The following is a 5,381-nucleotide window of genomic DNA, read 5'->3' as shown; positions in this document are numbered from 1 at the left end:
ACCCGTGGCCACGCTGTGTGGAGAAAAGTCCGTAACGTAAACGGCACGAAACAGTCAGGACCGAAGCCCCGAAGGAGCTCTGAGACAGCTTCTCGACCGAGATCGTAGAATTGGCCCAAAACCCGCTCTGCTCCGTCCGCCTCGCACGGACCGTGTATCTCTTATAGATACCGAACGGCCGGCAAGGACGCCGGCGCCGCCGGCCGAATAGCACGCGCGCTTATGAGTGTAAACCGCCGCGGCAACAGACCGCCCGGCCGTGCTGTTGTAACATAGCGCGTGAACGAACGAAAAAAATTTTTATAGTAAACATTAAAATAAATTACACTACCGTAAACTAGACAAAAAATTACACATTTTTTCCCAATATGAAAATTTTCACAAACTTTTTAAAGTCCCATCGCATCGAGTAAACTTTTTTAATAACGCGTCCGCACGATTCTAAATGCTTAATCCATATGTGAAATCGTTCACTGATCACGAATATCGTATTTAAAAAAATTACAAAAATTTATTTTTCAAAATAATCAAAAAAAACCGAAAAATCACAAGAGTAAAGTACCATTATTTTAAACAACATGTCGTTCTAAATGCTTAATCCCTATGTAAAAAAGTTATTTAAGCAAGAATATGTAATTGAAAAAAATTAGAAAAATTTATTTTAGCCGTAAATCGAAAATAATGGGGACACCGGAGCTGTTCGAAGCGCCGAGACGCGCCGCGTACGGCCGAATATTTTCTAAGTCCCAACGTACCGATCAAGAGTAAAGTACCATTTTCCTACATTAGATTTCGTTCTAAATGCTTAATCCCTATGTAAAAACGTTAGTTAAGCAAGAATATCGTATTTTAAAAAAAATCTAATGATAGGATTTTCCAGAAAATTGAAAAAACCGAAAAATGTCAAGAGTAAAGTGCCATTTTCTGACATTAGATTTCGTTCTAAATGCTTAATCCCTATGTAGAAAGGTTAGTTAAGCAAGATTATCGTATTTTTAAAAAAATCTAATGATAGGATTTTTCAGAAAATTGAAAAAACCGTAAAATGTCAAGAGTAAAGTGCCCTTATTTTAAACATTATATCGTTCTAAATGCTTAATCCCTATGTAAAAAAGTTATCTAAGCAAGAATATGTTATTGAATAAAATGAGAAAAATTTATTTTAGCCGTAAATCGAAAATAATGGGTCGAGCGAATCGGTCGATTGCGCCGAGACGCGCTATGATGCAACAGACGAGCGATTGGAACGCCCGAATATTTTCAAAGTCCCAACGTACCGATCAAGAGTAAAGTACCATTTTCCTACATTAGATTTCGTTCTAAATGCTTAATCCCTATGTAAAAACGTTAGTTAAGCAAGAATATCGTATTTTTAAAAAAATCTAATGATAGGATTTTCCAGAAAATTGAAAAAACCGAAAAATGTCAAGAGTAAAGTGCCATTTTCTGACATTAGATTTCGTTCTAAATGCTTAATCCCTATGTAGAAACGTTAGTTAAGCAAGAATATCGTATTTTTAAAAAAATCTAATGATAGGATTTTTCAGAAAATTGAAAAAACCGTAAAATGTCAAGAGTAAAGTGCCCTTATTTTAAACAATGTATCGTTCTAAATGCTTAATCCCTATGTAAAAAAGTTATTTTAGCAGGAATATGTTATTGAAAAAAATTAGAAAAATTTATTTTAGCCGTAAATCGAAAATAATGGGGACACCGGAGCTGTTCGAAGCGCCGAGCGCGCCGCGTACGCCCGAATATTTTCAAAGTCCCAACGTACCGATCAAGAGTAAAGTACCATTTTCCTACATTAGATTTCGTTCTAAATGCTTAATCCCTATGTAAAAACGTTAGTTAAGCAAGAATATCGTATTTTAAAAAAAATCTAATGATAGGATTTTCCAGAAAATTGAAAAAACCGAAAAATGTCAAGAGTAAAGTGCCATTTTCTGACATTAGATTTCGTTCTAAATGCTTAATCCCTATGTAGAAAGGTTAGTTAAGCAAGATTATCGTATTTTTAAAAAAATCTAATGATAGGATTTTTCAGAAAATTGAAAAAACCGTAAAATGTCAAGAGTAAAGTGCCCTTATTTTAAACATTATATCGTTCTAAATGCTTAATCCCTATGTAAAAAAGTTATCTAAGCAAGAATATGTTATTGAATAAAATGAGAAAAATTTATTTTAGCCGTAAATCGAAAATAATGGGTCGAGCGAATCGGTCGATTGCGCCGAGACGCGCTATGATGCAACAGACGAGCGATTGGAACGCCCGAATATTTTCAAAGTCCCAACGTACCGATCAAGAGTAAAGTACCATTTTCCTACATTAGATTTCGTTCTAAATGCTTAATCCCTATGTAAAAACGTTAGTTAAGCAAGAATATCGTATTTTTAAAAAAATCTAATGATAGGATTTTCCAGAAAATTGAAAAAACCGAAAAATGTCAAGAGTAAAGTGCCATTTTCTGACATTAGATTTCGTTCTAAATGCTTAATCCCTATGTAGAAACGTTAGTTAAGCAAGAATATCGTATTTTTAAAAAAATCTAATGATAGGATTTTTCAGAAAATTGAAAAAACCGTAAAATGTCAAGAGTAAAGTGCCCTTACTTTAAACAATGCATCGTTCTAAATGCTTAATCCCTATGTAAAAAAGTTATTTAAGCAGGAATATGTTATTGAAAAAAATTAGAAAAATTTATTTTAGCCGTAAATCGAAAATAATGGATCGAGCGAATCGGTCGATTGCGCCGAGACGCGCTATGATGCAACAGACGAGCGATTGGAACCCCCGAATATTTTCAAAGTCCCAACGTACCGATCAAGAGTAAAGTACCATTTTCCTACATTAGATTTCGTTCTAAATGCTTAATCCCTATGTAAAAACGTTAGTTAAGCAAGAATATCGTATTTTAAAAAAAATCTAATGATAGGATTTTCCAGAAAAATGAAAAAACCGAAAAATGTCAAGAGTAAAGTGCCATTTTCTGACATTAGATTTCGTTCTAAATGCTTAATCCCTATGTAGAAACGTTAGTTAAGCAAGAATATCGTATTTTTAAAAAAATCTAATGATAGGATTTTTCAGAAAATTGAAAAAACCGTAAAATGTCAAGAGTAAAGTGCCCTTATTTTAAACAATGTATCGTTCTAAATGCTTAATCCCTATGTAAAAAAGTTATTTTAGCAGGAATATGTTATTGAAAAAAATTAGAAAAATTTATTTTAGCCGTAAATCGAAAATAATGGGGACACCGGAGCTGTTCGAAGCGCCGAGCGCGCCGCGTACGCCCGAATATTTTCAAAGTCCCAACGTACCGATCAAGAGTAAAGTACCATTTTCCTACATTAGATTTCGTTCTAAATGCTTAATCCCTATGTAAAAACGTTAGTTAAGCAAGAATATCGTATTTTAAAAAAAATCTAATGATAGGATTTTCCAGAAAATTGAAAAAACCGAAAAATGTCAAGAGTAAAGTGCCATTTTCTGACATTAGATTTCGTTCTAAATGCTTAATCCCTATGTAGAAAGGTTAGTTAAGCAAGATTATCGTATTTTTAAAAAAATCTAATGATAGGATTTTTCAGAAAATTGAAAAAACCGTAAAATGTCAAGAGTAAAGTGCCCTTATTTTAAACATTATATCGTTCTAAATGCTTAATCCCTATGTAAAAAAGTTATCTAAGCAAGAATATGTTATTGAATAAAATGAGAAAAATTTATTTTAGCCGTAAATCGAAAATAATGGGTCGAGCGAATCGGTCGATTGCGCCGAGACGCGCAATGATGCAACAGACGAGCGATTGGAACGCCCGAATATTTTCAAAGTCCCAACGTACCGATCAAGAGTAAAGTACCATTTTCCTACATTAGATTTCGTTCTAAATGCTTAATCCCTATGTAAAAACGTTAGTTAAGCAAGAATATCGTATTTTTAAAAAAATCTAATGATAGGATTTTCCAGAAAATTGAAAAAACCGAAAAATGTCAAGAGTAAAGTGCCATTTTCTGACATTGGATTTCGTTCTAAATGCTTAATCCCTATGTAGAAACGTTAGTTAAGCAAGAATATCGTATTTTTAAAAAAATCTAATGATAGGATTTTTCAGAAAATTGAAAAAACCGTAAAATGTCAAGAGTAAAGTGCCCTTACTTTAAACAATGCATCGTTCTAAATGCTTAATCCCTATGTAAAAAAGTTATTTAAGCAGGAATATGTTATTGAAAAAAATTAGAAAAATTTATTTTAGCCGTAAATCGAAAATAATGGATCGAGCGAATCGGTCGATTGCGCCGAGACGCGCTATGATGCAACAGACGAGCGATTGGAACCCCCGAATATTTTCAAAGTCCCAACGTACCGATCAAGAGTAAAGTACCATTTTCCTACATTAGATTTCGTTCTAAATGCTTAATCCCTATGTAAAAACGTTAGTTAAGCAAGAATATCGTATTTTTAAAAAAATCTAATGATACGATTTTCCAGAAAATTGAAAAAACCGAAAAATGTCAAGAGTAAAGTGCCATTTTCTGACATTAGATTTCGTTCTAAATGCTTAATCCCTATGTAGAAACGTTAGTTAAGCAAGAATATCGTATTTTTAAAAAAATCTAATGATAGGATTTTTCAGAAAATTGAAAAAACCGTAAAATGTCAAGAGTAAAGTGCCCTTACTTTAAACAATGTATCGTTCTAAATGCTTAATCCCTATGTAAAAAAGTTATTTAAGCAGGAATATGTTATTGAAAAAAATTAGAAAAATTTATTTTAGCCGTAAATCGAAAATAATGGGGACACCGGAGCTGTTCGAAGCGCCGAGCGCGCCGCGTACGCCCGAATATTTTCAAAGTCCCAACGTACCGATCAAGAGTAAAGTACCATTTTCCTACATTAGATTTCGTTCTAAATGCTTAATCCCTATGTAAAAACGTTAGTTAAGCAAGAATATCGTATTTTTAAAAAAATCTAATGATAGGATTTTCCAGAAAATTGAAAAAACCGAAAAATGTCAAGAGTAAAGTGCCATTTTCTGACATTAGATTTCGTTCTAAATGCTTAATCCCTATGTAGAAACGTTAGTTAAGCAAGAATATCGTATTTTTAAAAAAATCTAATGATAGGATTTTTCAGAAGATTGAAAAAACCGTAAAATGTCAAGAGTAAAGTGCCCTTATTTTAAACAATGTATCGTTCTAAATGCTTAATCCCTATGTAAAAAAGTTATTTAAGCAGGAATATGTTATTGAAAAAAATTAGAAAAATTTATTTTAGCCGTAAATCGAAAATAATGGATCGAGCGAATCGGTCGATTGCGCCGAGACGCGCTATGATGCAACAGACGAGCGATTGGAACGCCCGAATATTTTCAAAGTCCCA

This window comes from Megalopta genalis, unplaced genomic scaffold, assembly GCF_051020955.1.
Source record: "Megalopta genalis isolate 19385.01 unplaced genomic scaffold, iyMegGena1_principal scaffold0223, whole genome shotgun sequence".
Classification (NCBI taxonomy): Eukaryota; Metazoa; Arthropoda; class Insecta; order Hymenoptera; family Halictidae; genus Megalopta; species Megalopta genalis.
The sequence above is the reverse complement of the archived record's forward strand: the minus strand, read 5'-3'. Positions refer to the sequence as shown.